We start from the raw sequence: 15,668 nt of genomic DNA, 5'->3' as shown, positions 1-15,668 counted from the left end.
AAAACATACCAAAAAAACAGATTAGTAGTCATCACCAGTAGATATGGATAACTAATGAACAAGGTGATATGGAAATTTTACTATTCATCATTTCTGTACCTTGCAATTTGAACAATCTCAATGTATTATTTATAAATATAATTTATATATGTATTTATTTATGGGAACACAAGGTAACTAGCCAAGTCCAAGTTCCAAAATAAGTCAAGTCTGTGAGATCCCACTTAAAAACTGCAGTAAGAGGGGAAATGCCATATTCTAAAACTTCTCAACACTATTCCTACCTAGGGAAGGGATAGACCAGGGGTGTCAAACTCATTTTCACTGGGGGACCACATCAGCCTCGTGGTTGCCTTTTAAGGGCTGAACATAATTTTAGGACTGTATAAATGTAACTACTCCTTAACTAGGGGCAAAGAGCTCTACATTTGGTCCTTTATAGGCAACCTTGAGGCTGATATGGCTGGCACTCAGTGAAAATGAGTTTGACATCCCTGGAATAGACAGAAACATGGCTAATCAACAATACTGGCCCAAGAGGCCTTTTGTTCTTGTTTTTCTGGATCTTTAACTTCTGGTGCCATACAAACTACAGGTAATCCAAATTAAAAACAAATAAATCTTAGTTTTCGATCTCTATAGTTAACTAAAAAGTTAAAAATAAATCATGACCATAGATTAACATCAAATATCCCAGTGATGCTTTTATCACATTTGTAGTCATTATTACAAATCACTATTTCAAACTGATGAAACATACATCAATACAGTCACCAAAAAAATGTCTAGCACTTCAGCTAAGCTTTGAGGTAATACTCAACACTAAGTGAAAGGCAATGCATAAGCATGTTACAGTTTCATAGAATAAAAACACAATTTTATAGATCCATTTTTATGTCTTCATTTCTGAATATGTCTGAATATGACATTTTACAATTTCCTACCAGCAATAATTTAAAATTAATTTTATTATTTCTAAAACACACTGGCAATTTGTCCATCCTCTGCCATAGTTGCTTGAAAAGTTAAACATAAAGTTAGCATATGACCCAGCAATCCTACTCCTAGGTAGAGACCCAAGAGAACTGAAAACATGTCCACACAAAAACTAGGACATGGATATTTACAGCAGAATTATTCATAAGAGTCGAAAAGTGGAAACAACTCAAATGTCCATAAACTGGTCATGATTAAATACAATACATCCATACAAAGGAACCTTAGCCATAAAAAGGAATGGGGTATGATACATACTATGGCATAAATGAACCTTGAAAACAATGAAAGAAATCAGACAGCAAAAGGCCACATGCTGCATATTTTCATTTATATGAAATGTCTATGGTAGACAAATATAGACAGACAGAAATTAGACTAGTGGTTGCCTAGGATTGGGAGGAGGGAGGGGAATTGGGGAGTGAGTGCTAAGAGGAGCAGGGTTTCCTTTGGGGGCAATAAAATGTTCCAAAATTGATTGTGGCAATGGTTGTAGCAATGCTTACACAATTCTAAATGTACTAAATACCACTGAATTATACACTTTAAGTGGGCAAATTACATGATAAATTAGATATTAATAAAGCTGTTTAGGAATTTTAAAAACTTCTTACATAACTTTAACTTAAAGATAAAGTTATATCTTTACCCATAAGATATATCTTTTCCAACTTACCAAACCTAATGGGCTTCTTTTAATCCTCTGCTGTAACCTTTGATTCCCCAGATCCCCTATTCTCCTTGGCAGGTATTCCAATCTACTATCCTAGCTCTTCATGGCCCCTGTGACACCTCCCAACTTTGTCGTCTCACATGACTGGCAGACAGCCTGTCCATGGACCTATTCTCATATGTCTCCTTCAGCAACCTTATCCACCACCAATCTTTCAAATTATACTCTCAGTAAATCAGAGATTCCTAACTCTTTATCTTCTGTCCCTAGAGCTCTAGCCACACGTCTAGATCCACGTCTTGATAGCTCAACCTGGATCCTCCTCACTCTTAGCCCGCCTGAAACAAATTCTCCTCTCCCCAGAAATCTAATTGTTTCCACATTATTCCTTATTTTTCTCAATGACACCATCCTTTTCTAACTTGCCTTAAAGACATCTTCAACTGCATCCAGTTTACAAATCCTAGAGATTTCCCCCTCAAGCATTTAACTTCCTTTTCCTTACTGCCTTGACCTTATTCAGCTCACATACCTCTTAGCATAAAAGTTACAAAAAGCATTTTAACTTTTTCCCTCAAGTCCAGGTTATCGTAAAGCATCGATCCATAAAAACCTGCCAAAAAAGTCTCATAAGGACAACTCCAGTACTGTAAAAACAAATAGCAAGACAAAAGACATGAGGAGACAATATACAAAAGAGGAAATATAAATGGATTCCAATATTAAGGAAAGAACATTCAAAGAAATGCAAACAAAAATGAAATCTTCTAACTAGCACTGTATCTGCCACCAAAAACTGATATAATCAATTTTTAAAACATGTTAAGATCAAGAGCCTTAAAATGTATCATTTGTATATATTATCTTTCCAGAGATACCCTATGCATGAACCAGTCTACACAGACATAAGTAACAGTATCACAGATACCTCTAAAGAGAACTGGGAGACTGAGAGGAAAAGGTAACAGAGAAACTTGATTTTCTCCCAATAACCTTTGTATTTGAACTTTTTCTTTTACTGGGTACTATACTACAAAAAGAATATTTAAATTAGCCATCTTTGAGACCATGATGAATGTAATTAACTTGATCATCAAGGCCAGTAGAGAAACTCAGAATAAAACATCACTTTTGCTCCAGAGACTTTCATGGCACTGATTTAAGGTCTAAATTTTGACCCCATTTCTCTCAAAAATCATTTTATTTTCCTATTGCATGTGATGACATTTTTTTTCCTTTAAACCATTTAGAAAACTACCACATGTCCTGTTTGCCCTCATGTGGAAAGACTAAGATTTACATAGTCTTTTAGAAGCAATTGAAGGAGGAAGTTGTGTAATCCATCCCTCTTACAGAAGGTTTTTACAAGAAACCTAGCCCTTCAGCTACAACTGTAATCAGGAAACAGTTTGTTGCTCTTAACATCATGACACTGAAGGTGCAATGCCCCATTAAATGAACTCCAAACCATACTTCTTTTATTTAAAGAAAATCGATATATTTTTAGAGGAAGGGAAAAGGAGGGGGAAAGAAAGTAAGAGAAACATAGATTGGTTGCCTCTCACATGCTCCCAACCTGGGACAGCGCTGGCAACATGCCAAGCATGTGCCATGACCAGGAACTGATCCTGCAACCTTTCACTTTGTGGGACAACACCCAACCTATTGAGGCATGCCAGTCAGGGCAATTTTGGTTTTTTTTTAATCCTCACCAGAAGACAGGGGAAGGGAGCAAGACAGATGGGGAGAGATATATATGCAAGAGAGAAACATCAATTGGTTGCCTCTTGTATGCATCCCAACAAGGACCAAACCCACAACCTAAGTATGAACCCTGACCAGAATTGAACCTGTGACCTTTAGGCTTCTGGGACCATGCTCCAACCAACTGAGCCACATCTGACAAGGCCAAAACATACTATTTCATACTTATTTCATCTTGGACAAGTGATTCTGTTGGAGATAGCACAGGAAGAACTCTTGAGACTGTGCTGCTGTTGCTGGCCAGTGCTGGCATCCTGGTTGCCAGCCAAAACCTTTTAACACTTATGTAGCAGTTAGGAATGAGTGGCCAGAAGGGAAACAAAGGCAGAGCCCTCACCATTGCAACCTAACAAAGAACTTAATACAAGAGGCTAAAAGCAAAGGAAGATGCACCTCACCCATGATCCAGTAGTCCTGAGCCTGGTTCAATAAGACTGCCAGACATTCCAAACAACAAGACGGTGCAGCGGGGGAAGTCCTTGGAAGTCTGTATCATCTCCACTATTTTGGAAAAGGAAAACCTTGAGACTGTGTATTTATTCCAAGGCCTGGAAGGGGAGGGGGTCTACAGTGCTCAGAGAAAAAGCCCAAGAAACAACTCTGGTTAACTGCCTGACCCCTGTCACACATGCAGAATGAACAATGAACAAGTAGAGACTGGAGCAAGATAAGAATTCAGGGGCTAATAGACCCCCACCCAGGCCTATGTTTTGGTAGTCATGTCTGGGGGGGGGGGGGGGGGGTGGCGGGAAGCTGGCACTACCCTTACCTTACCTGTCAATCAAGATGTAACATCTTCATCCCCATCTTGCTCTCTTCTCTCGACTAGTGACTCTCTGCCCACAGGGCACTTCGAGGGCTCTGGCCACCCGACTTCTGACCACCCTGTTTTTGCCACTGCTGCTCTTGCCACCCTTGTTTTTGCTCTCCCATTAGAATTTAGCACTAATAAACTTTGTGTACACACTAATAAGCTCGGTGATGTGTAAATTCTTTACTCTGTTGGTGAGAAGAACCAGGGTTTCTCCAGCAACACTTCTAGGACACCATTCAAGAAAGAGAAAACAAACTCCTCCAAATGGAGAAAAAGGAAAAAACTATTGCAAATCATATATCTGATAAGGGACTTATCTGGACGGTGTAAAAGACCTCACAACTTTAAAATAAAATTTTAAAAAGTAAATTCAAAAATGGGCAAAGAAATTAAATGGACATTTCTCCAAAAATGCAAAAGGCCAGTAAGCACAAGAAAAGATGCTCAACATTATCAGCCATCAGGCAAATGCAAATCAAAAAAACAATGACATACCATTTCACAGCCAATAGTACAGCAATAATCAAACAGACAAGTACTAACAAGAATAAAGAAATCTGAATCCTCCTAGCCTTCTGGTGCAGGTCAGTTTTGAAAACATTTGGCAGTTCCTCAAAAAGTTAGTTACCACATGACCCAAAAATTCCACTCCTAGGTATATACCCCAGGGAACTGAAAACATATGTCCACACAAAAGCTTGTACATGGATGTTTATAGCAAAATTATTAATAGCCAAAAAGTGGGAGCAACTCAGATGTCCATTACCAAAATGTGGCATATTTATATAATGGGATAATACCCATAAAGGGGAATGGAGTGATACTACCTACATAATACAACGTAGATTAACCTTGAAAACATTATGCTAAGTGAAAGAAGCCAGACACAAAAGGGCACATATTATGTGGTTCTACATAATAAAGAGTTCTACACACAAAAAAGATTAGTGGTTGCCAGGGGCTGAAGAAGCAAAAGGGGAGGGGGGCGGATTTAATTGGGAATGACTATAATGGGTACAAAGTTTCTTTTGAAGCTGATAAAAATGTTCTGGAATTACATAGTGACATGTGAACTTTGCGAATATACTAAAAAAAACAATTTCACAATTTTAAATAATGGATTTTATTGTATGTAAATTGTATCTCAGGAAAGAAAAAAAAACCTAGCCACATAATGAGTGCAACGTACAAAAAGTATGCTTTTTAGTTAACACTCCTTCCTAGGAATCAATCTAGAAGATTGACTCCGGAACCCTCTCGAATAGCAAAATCCAAGGATGCTCAAGTCCCTTACAATGTAGCATTTTTTTTTCAAACATTTTCAATCTGTGGTTGTTGAATCTGCATAGGAATCCGTGGATATGTATAAACAACTGTAATTATATCTTATACAAATACCTATGACCATAAGTAGAAGAATAGGCTATGAAAAATTACAAAGGAAAGTCAAAGCCAAGGTTGATGAGGCTCAGCGTATTGAGCTGCCCTACAGACCAAAAAGCTGTGGGATGGATTCCCAGTCAGAGCACATGCACGGTGTTAATGACAGGTCCCAGTTGGGGGCTTGGGAGAAGTAACAATCGATGTTTCCCTCATATATTCACGTTTTCCCTCCCTTTCTCCCTCCTTTCCCCTCTAATCTAACTAAATAAACATGTTTAAAAAAAAGATTAAAAAGCCAGGTTACTGGAACTATAGCTGATCTCTTAAAATACTTCTGCATTTCCCATATATTCTTTAATAAGCATGCACCACTTCTTGGAAGTGGGGGAGGAGGAGCTTTATTTAACACAAACTGAAAAGGAAATTATTAAACTCCTGAGTGTATATATTCCTTATCTTAATAGTCAATGATTTCAGTCACATGGTCCCTAAAATACCTTTTATTTCCCTCCCTACAGAGGCCAAATTGAATTCCCTCCTTCCGGAAACACGATGCCCGCTCTTTCCAGGGCACCTCCGGCCAGTTTTCCACCCTCCCCGACAACTGCTGCTCCTTCTCGGTCCTTTCCTCCTCCTCTTCCTCCGCGTGGGGAGTAAATGCTAAGGTCCTGCGGAATTCTAACCAGGCCTTTATCACACGCGGGGTTCTTTGGCCCCAACCGGCCACGCAGGACTAGGGCGCACACCCTCCGGACCCTGCGCGCCTCAGACTTGGAGAAACCCGCAGCCGGAGACTGCAGAGTGGGTGAAGGACAGCGAGGACTATCCCCACACACAAACAGTCCCTTTCCTGCAGAGGGAATGTGGTCGCCAAACTGGAGCCAAGACTGGGAAGGAGGCCGGGGCGGGCCCCACTCGCGGAGAAGGGAACGAGGGATGTCTCGAGTCTGCTCTTTCACCACCGCCCCAGGCATGAGGCATCCTGCGCACCGCCCCCTCCCGGCCCTGGTGAGGAGGTCCCAACGACCGCACGGGGCCCAAACGGAGGAAGCGACCCGGCAGCGGCGCGGACAGCGTGAGAAAGAAGGACACTCACCCGCGTCAGCCCCGAGCCCTTACAGCACCGGAAGTAGTCACCAACCCGTTACCAGGGTGAGGAAGCGGGGTGAAGTCCAGCCCTATCATTAGCATTGAGCGTTACCACGTGTCCGGAAGCCTACGTTCACGCTCTTCTCTAACTCCGCCCACTGCTCCAGAGCATTGCACCCAGCCACAGAGGTGCTGAGGAGACTCGGCGTGTTAAGTCTCGTTCTGAACTGCGCAGGCGCTATTATTTGTACCACCTCGCCCCGCCCTTAGCCAGAATAAGTGACAACGTCTGATCCCAGTGGTTGGCTGAGTAGCAAGCAAAGTGATAGGAAACGAGATTAAAGTAGCCACTATTTATTGAGCTGTCATCTAAAAGCTGAGTTTCATTAAATCCTTTCAGGCCCCGTATACAGTAGGGGAAAAGGGTTCTTCCTGGATTGCACTAGGAGGTGGGGGCTAGCCTTGCCCTAGGGAGAATGGAAGTGTGGGTGGCCTTTTAGCATCTATCACCTAAAACCAAGACGCAGTAATAATGTAATCTGTTTGTTGTTTCCTTGTAACTATTAACAAGAATCTTTTACCGTACACCTACCTTTAAACCTGCCTTGGGAAGCAGATTTAAAAGAATAAAGCAGTAATTCTCCAAGTATTGTCCCCAGACCAGAGCTTAGTATCACTGGGCTCCTACTAGAAATTTAAATTATTAGGCCTCACTTCAAACTCACTAAGTCAGAAACTTTGGGTTTAGTACTCAACAACATATATTAACAAGCCCTCCAAGTGATTATCATGTGCCTAAATTTTGAGAACCACAGACCTAGAGGGACTTTCTCTTTGGCCTACTTGTAGAGGTGGGATGGGAAGGGTGATGTAAGAAGTTCCTCAGAAGTGAGGAAGCAATAAACAATTTGTGCCTCAAGCTATCAAGAAAAAAAGAAAGGCAGTTAGGGGTAAGTATGGGAATGAGACCCTGGAGTTTATTCCCATTCTGGTATTCCTAGATAAAAATATATATAAATTGTATGGGAAAGATTTCTCAACTGCTATTAATCTCAAATTCGTTTTAATAATTTTTGTATTATGTAATGTATTTTTCTGTTTATATTCTTCAGTGTATTTTTCTGTTAATATTCTTCTCTATGGACAAAAGTAAAATGATAGAAAACAATATGAGGTTTCCTCAAAACTTAAAAATAGGTCTGCCACATAATCCAGCAATTCCAGTTCTGGGTATATGCTTAAAGGAAATGAAAACAGGATTTCAATAAAATATATGCATTCCTATGTTTATCACAGCAGTATCCATAAGAGCCAATATATAGAATCTACCAAATGTCTGTCAATGGATGAGTAGATTTTTTTAATGTGGTATATAGACAGTATTATTCAGCCTTGAGAATGTGGCATTTCCTTCCATTTGTGACAACATGGATGGACCTTGAACACATCATACTAAGGTAAATCAGACAGGGAAAGGCAGAACTGTATAATATCACTTACATGTAGAAACTAAAAAAGTTAGATCTGTAAAAAGAGTGAAATAGCTAGCAGTAACCAGGGGGTAAGGGAAATATTAATAACAGTGATGATGTTCAAGGGTACAAATTTTTACCTAGTAGTAAATAAGCCATGGAGAGTTGATGCACAGTATAATGTATATAGACAATAATATTATGCTATAATTATGAAATAGAATAAATATCACATCCTCTCAATTAGATAAGGTACTCCCTACCCTTCCCCCAAAATTACATTTTTCTTCTGCAATTTTTAAAACCTTGGGCAAGACAAACAAACCAGAGATTACTTGACTCTCTTTTCAAACTCTGATGACAACAAACACATTGTCTTTTGAACCCTGACAAAGACTAGCAAGGTTATAGGAAGCCTAGTCACCATCTCTGTTTTTATCCTTGTAGACTGTCTGTCCATCCGTCTGCCACTATCTGGCCAGCTCTGTCATCAATCCTGATTCATAGGGCAATATAAATGTGTTTCCTGAGCAGCATAGTGTCCTAGCCATTTGTCCTGGGGTTGTTTAATTTAACACCTTTGTCCACATTGTCCCACCTTATTTTTTTAACATATTTATTTATTATGCTATTACAGTTGTCCCATTTCCCCCTCTTTATTCCCCTCCACCTTGCACACCCCCTCCCACCCACATTCCCCGCCTTTAGTTCATGTCCATGTGTCATACATTTAAGTTCTTTGGCTTCTACATTTCCTATACTATTCTTACCCTCCCCCTGTCTATTTTCTACCTACCATTTATGCTACTTATTCTCTGTACCTTTCCCCCTCTCTTCCCCTCCCACTTCCCTGATGATGACCCTCCATGTGATCTCCATTTCTGTGGTTCTATTCCTGTTCTAGTTGTTCACTTAGTTTGTTTTTATTTTTGTTTTAGGTATGGCTGTTAATAACTATGAGTTTGTTGTCATTTTACTGTTCATATTTTTATCTTTTTCTTAGATAAGTCCCTTTAACATTTCATATAATAAGGGCTTGGTGATGATGAACTCCTTTAACTTGACCTTATCTGAGAAGCACTTTATCTGCCCTTCCATTCTAAATGAAAGCTTTGCTGGATAGACAATCTTGGATGTAGGTCCTTGCCTTTCATGACTTGGAATACTTCTTTCCAGCACCTCCTTGCCCATAAGTCCTCTTTTGAGAGATCAGCTGACAGTCTTATAGGAACTCCTTTGTAGGTAACTATCTTCTTTTCTCTTGCTGCTTCTAAGATTCTCTCCTTATTTTTGATCTTGGGTAATGTAATTATGATGTGCCTTGGTGTGTTCCTCCTTGGGCCCAACTTCTTTGGGACTCTCTGAGCTTCCTGGAAGTCTATTTCCTTTGCCAGATTGGGGAAGTTCTCCATTATTTGTTCAAATAAGTTTTCAATTTGTTGCTCTTCCTCTTCTCCTGGCACCCCTATAATTCAGATGTTGGAACATTTAAAGATGTTCTGGAGGTTCCTGAGCCTCTCCTCATTTTTTTTGAATTCTTGTTTCTTCATTCTTTTCTGGTTGAATGTTTCTTTCTTCCTTCTGCTCCACACCATTGATTAGAGTCCCAGTTTCCTTCCCATCACTGTTGGTTTCCTGTATATTTTCCTTTATTTCACTTAGCATTGCCTTCATTTATTAATCTAATTTGCATCCAAATTCAACCAGTCTTGTGAGGATCCTGATTACCAGTGTTTTGAACTGTGCATCTGATAGGTTGTCTATCTCTTCATCACTTAGTTGTATTTTTTTCTGGAGCTTTGATCTGTTCTTTCCATTGGGCCATTTTTTTTTTTTTTTTGTCTTGGCACGCCTGCTAGTGTAAGGATGTCCACCAGGGCGGGGCAACCTTGCTGCTTTGTGAGGCTGTATGTGTGGGAAGGGTGGAGAGGGAACAGTGGCGCTTGCTCTGCTCTCTGCTCTATTTCAGTCACTTCCCCCGCTACCCACAGGCAAATTGGGCCCTTCTGGTGCTAATTCCCTGTGGGTGGGTTTGTTTTCATTCTAGGACCCTGTGGGTCTCTCCAACAAACTCTCCTGTGAGGCTGGGAGTTTCCCCCACTGCTGCCTCAACCCCCACAGGTGTTTTCAGTCAGTGATTTGAGGCTTTATTTTCTCACACTTGAACCCTAGGTTATGCAGTCTGTCTCGATCCCCAGCTGTTCCTCCCAGTTTATCTGCTCACGAATGTGGACCACCCTGCTCCGCCAGCTGTCACTTTGTTGCGCATCCTCTCTACCTGGCTGCCTTTCTCTGCCCCTCCTACCAGTCTGAATGGATGTTTCTTCTTTAACTCCTTGGTTGTCGGACTTCCATAGAATTTGATTTTCTGTCAGTTCTGGTTGTTTTTTGTTTTTAAATTGTTGTTCTTCTTTTGGTTGTGCGAGGAGGCACAGTGCGTGTACCTAGCTTCCATCTTGGCCTTTAATATGTAACAATCCCTCACTCTCTCATAAACTTGTTGGGAAAATTAAAAGAAATTTACTGAATTAAACCAGTCAGTTGTTCAATCACCTTTTGCTGACCACTTTGTTGTATTGTTTTTTACCAGCTTTATTGAGGTATACTTAATATGTTTTAAAAAGCACATATTTAATGTATACATTTTGCTCAGTTTGGACATATGTATACTCCTTTGATACTGTCCTCACAATCAAGGCGATAAAAATATCCATCATCTCCAAAAGATTTCTTGTGTCCCTTTGTTGGTTTTTTGGGGGGTGGAGGTGGGTAAGAAAACTTAACATGAGATCTGCCTTCACGAGTTCTACCTTTTCAACAAGCTTTTAAGTACACAACATTGTATTGTTAACTATAGACCGTATGTTGTATGGCAGATCTCTGGAAATTTTCATTTTATATAACTATAACTTAGACCCATTGAACAACACTTCCCCATCTCCCCTTCACTGAACCTCTAGAAACCACCATTCTATTCTCTGATTCTGTGAGTTTAATTATTTTAATACCTTATATAACTGGAATCATTCAGTATTTGTCCTTTTATTACTGGCTTATTTCACTTAGTGTAATGTCCTCTCTGTCAAACAGGGCAGGTTTCCTTTAAGTCTGAAAAATATTCTCTTGTATGTATAAACCTCATTTTCTTTATCCAGTGGATAATTGCATTGTTTCCATATCTTGGCTATTGTAAATAATGCTACAATGAACATGGGAATGAAGCTGTTTCTTCCAGATCTAGATTTTAATACTTTCAGGTAAATATTCAGGAATGAGATTGCTGGATCATCACATCCCCCTTCAAGTCACCACTGATTCATTCTCTGCTTTATCTCTATCAACAGCACATAGCTCCTGCTAGTCCTCTATAATTTATTCCTATTTCTTTTGACTATTGATCATCTCTCCTGCAGGGTCAACTCCACATGTACAGGGACTGCAAAAGAAAAAAGTGTTGATATTTAACAGAATACAGATTGAAAGTGCTTCAGGATTACTCAGACCAAGTGAAAGACCTGTCAATGCTAGGAACTCTGTTATGAGTACACTACGAACTCTAGTATGTCCATCAATATCATGCTTTGAGATTAGTCCATATTGTATGTTTATTTGAATTAATCTGTGGTATTTCATCATGTAAAATATTCCATTCCACTGTTGATGGTAATTGGGGTGCTTTTCATTTGGGCCTGTTATGGATTAATTGTGTTCCCCCAAAATGGCATGCTGAAATACTAACCACTGGTAATATGAATGTAGTCTTATTTAGAAATAAGGTCTTGGCAATGTAATCAAGTTAAGATGAGGTCATTAGGGTGAGCCCTTAATTCAATATAACTGGTGTGTTTTAAAGAAGAAAATATGGCCCTGGCTGGTATGGCTCAGTGGGTTGAGTACCAGCCTGAGAATCAAAGGGTCATTGGTTCGATTCCCAATCTAGGGCACATGCCTGGGTTGTAGGCCAGATCCCCAGTAGGAGGTGCACAAGAAGCAACCACACATTAATGTTTCTCTCCTCTTTCTCCCTCCCTTCCCCTCTCAAAAATAAATAAATAAAATCTATTCTTAAAAAAGAAGACAATTTGGACACAGATACAGACAGACACACAAAGAGAGAAAACCATGTGACAACAGAGGCAGAGATTGAAGTGATACTGCTCCAAGCCAAGGAATTTCAAGGATTGAAGGCCACCACCAGAGGCTAGGAAGAGGCAAGAAAGGTTGCTGCTGAAGCCTAAGAGTGAGCATGGCCCTGCTGACACCTTGATTATGAACTTCTAACCTCCAGAACTGAGAGAGAATAGATTTCTCTTGTTTCCAACCACCCAGTTTGTGGTGCTTTATTGTGGCAGTCCTAAGAAACTAATACAGGGCTATTACAAGTAGTATTTCTATGACCATCTTAGTGTATGTCTTTTATTATAACCATGCACACATTTTGTACACTCACAGTTCTAATGCTGCCTGAGCTCAGCTGAGCAGTTTTCATTTGGGGTCTCTCATGTAGTTGTAGTTATATGGCAGCTGGAGCTAGAGTCACCAGAAACCTTGTTCACTCACATATGATATTCCTGGGTTCCTATAGCTGGAATAGCTGGGAATAATGGGGCATCTTTCTGTTTCTCCATGAAGCCTCTCCATGTGACTTCGACTCCCTCATAGCATAGAGGTCACAATGTAGTTGGACTGCTTACATAGCAGCTAACTTTCCCCAGGATGAGCATTCTAAGTAAAGGGAAATGGATACTGCCAGTTCTCTTAAATTAGGCCCACAACTAGCAGAGTGCCACTTAAATGATAGGAAGGCCAGTCAAAGGCCAGATAAGATTTAAAAGGGTGTGTACTCTCTCCACCTCTTTTTGGGTAGAATGGCACATGTCTGTAGGGAGGGGAAGAATTGGTGGTAGCATCCTTGGGGACAAACTGCCACACTCAGTAAGGGTTCAATGGCTGCATGTGACCAAGACCTCCTTTGGTTAAGTAAAAAAATACAACTTAAAAGAAGAATTTGTTAAAAGGATGGACTAGCTCACAGAGGCGATGGGAAAACTTCCAGAAAAGATAAGAACCAGAGAAGTTCTAGTTTCCTAGCAAATACTAACGGACAAACCTTCCTAGGTACAACTACAGGATGAATCATCTTCTATCTCTGGTGCTTATGTCTTTCTGTTCAAGATTCAAATTCCAGAGTGAAAAAAAAATGTATATATGGCTTCAATTGGATCATATGTTTGTTCACACCCTGTCTGAGACAAGGCAAGATCCTTACATTTATAATCCCACTAAAACTCTATAAAATGGAAGAAGGAAATAGAGACACTCTTCTAAGAGAAAGGAATGTGAAAGCTAGGCTGCACACACAACAGATACCCATTGTCCAGGGTACTTTGGGTGTAATGTTGCCTAAAATAAGAGGATCTTCCCCCTTTCTATACTTTTTGTAGTATCTGCCTATGCTATATCTTCTATTTCTGTGAATTCAATGCAGTCTTAGCAAACTTAAAACATACACTTTGTTTGGAATTACTAACCCTTATTATTTTATATAGTTTAGAACTGATAACATCTCCTCATCCTTTATAATCGTTATAAAGAAGAGTACACCTGATAGTATTTGGAAAAACAAGGAGGTTATTGAGTATCTCTTCCAATGTTTCTCTTAAGTGTAAACATGACATTGAAGGAAAGAAATTTGTATATTAAGCTCCCTTTTTTTCAACTTCTTATTATGGAAGTTTTCAAAGATGTGCAAAAGTAGAGAGGATAGTATAATGAAATTCTTATTCTAATCACCAATTAATGTACTTTATCTGGACTTATTCTGGCTACTCATACTTTTTTAGCAGATGCCTCTGGTATCCCTACTGCATCTTCTGGCCCCCTGTGATTTCATCACTGGCAGGGAACTTCCCTGTGTTCTGCTCAGCCTTAATGTCTCAAAAGCACAATCTGGAAGTTAATACATACCCCAGAAGTTAATACACACCCCAGGGGCAACTCGTAATGTTCCAGGTTTCTGTCCTTTGGATCCTTTCTGAAAGGTCTCTTTTAAACTTCTTAGTGTCCTCTGGGGTACTGAGTCCTGACTTGCCTACAGCAGCAATTGATGAAGCTCCTTCAAACTGGTTTTTCCTCCTCCCTGCTTTATTCTTCATAGTCCCTCACTTCTGTTGCCTACAACCACCCTTCAGAAGGCTTCCTGCACCTAAGTTTCTGACTCAGGGTCCATATTCATATTCAGAGGAGTCCAAACTAAGACTGACATCCTTTATCCAGTTACATCTTTTGATTGCCATCAAAGTTTAATATTAATTTACATGAGACTCATTTTGTAGGCAGGACTCAAAATGTTTTTCAAGGTGCTGACCAACGTGGCTAACAACTGTAAAGAAATTAGGAGCAGCATAATTCTGTTTCTCTATAAAAATTAAAAGTAGTGTTCTCTTCCAATATTCTTGCTCCACTAGGAAGGAAGGAAGGAAGGAAGGAAGGAAGGGAGGAAGGGAGGAAGGGAGGGAGGGAGGGAGGGAGGAAAAGGAGAGGGAAGGGCAGGGCAGGGGAGGGGAAGTAGATGACCTATTCTTTCTCACAGTTTTTACTACAGAATTAAAGTATGCTTTAGGCATTGAATATAAATAACTTCACCCACCCCATCTGAATTTAGAGCTTTACTCTCAAATCCCAGACTAGGATTTTCTAACCCATGAGTACCCTTAGGATATGTTAGCAAGTGAGTTGGCTGTCAGTGCCCTGAGACGTGGGAGCACACCCAGGCCCCCAGGCAAGCTGGGCCCAAGGGTCAGAGGACAGCACTAGTGTCTCTAATGAGAAACAGATGCTCCCAGCTGTCGTCTACCATCAGCCTGCTCACCAACTGTTTTCAGCCCTGGCTCCTTCTGGACCAATCCAGCTGTGCAAACACACTTTTATCCACAAGCTGACTGTGGGGACAGCCAACAGAACTGTCGTCTTTTCTGTCAGAAGAGCCTGCCTATGTTGAATCCAAGGCTTAACTCATTAGAATAACAATTAAGCAAAGGTAGATGTTTTTCTTTTCCTTTCTTTGTAATTTTTAGCCTCCATTTTCTTTGCTATCAAGATGCCTGGGTGGTATTAGGTTAATACCTAATGGTTAATCTATTGAGAGTTGAGGGCAAAGGAAATCTTTGAAATAAGAAGGCTTTAAAGAGAGATGAGGAGGCAGATCAGAATGTTTGAGTTCTAGATGGAATGGCATGTCCTTGAGAACATCACTTAACCTTTTGGGACCTCTTGTTCCCTTATCTGTGAAATGAAGGAGTTAAACTAGTTGATCTCTAAAGAGCTTTTCCATTACGAACATTTTAAGTAATTTGTTATTTTCATGGCTTTTTAGTATATTCTTTCACTTGAAAAACATTTTCTGACCATCTCTGTTACGTGCACAGCAGTCTCATTGGCACTTACAAAATATTAGTACTAGGAGATTCCTTCAAGA

The 15,668-nt window shown here is 40.1% G+C and overlaps 1 protein-coding gene across 8 annotated transcripts in view; it reads right to left on the bottom strand.

Annotated features, from left to right (window-relative positions):
• Positions 1-6,827, bottom strand: part of TASP1 (taspase 1) — a 307,997-nt gene extending 301,170 nt beyond the window's left edge. For 6 of the 8 annotated variants that reach the window (XR_004899340.1, XM_028523961.2, XM_036009562.1 and 3 more), the window contains exon 1: positions 6,727-6,827. The gene's annotated coding sequence lies outside the window, so the exon portion shown is untranslated. The remainder of the gene's footprint in view (positions 1-6,726) is intronic. The other 2 variants (XM_028523962.2, XM_028523963.2) reach the window with 2 other exon arrangements.
• Positions 6,828-15,668: the final 8,841 nt, after the last annotated feature.

Source organism: Phyllostomus discolor, chromosome 9 (assembly GCF_004126475.2).
Source record: "Phyllostomus discolor isolate MPI-MPIP mPhyDis1 chromosome 9, mPhyDis1.pri.v3, whole genome shotgun sequence".
Taxonomy (NCBI): domain Eukaryota; kingdom Metazoa; phylum Chordata; class Mammalia; order Chiroptera; family Phyllostomidae; genus Phyllostomus; species Phyllostomus discolor.
The sequence above is the reverse complement of the archived record's forward strand: the minus strand, read 5'-3'. Positions and strand labels throughout refer to the sequence as shown.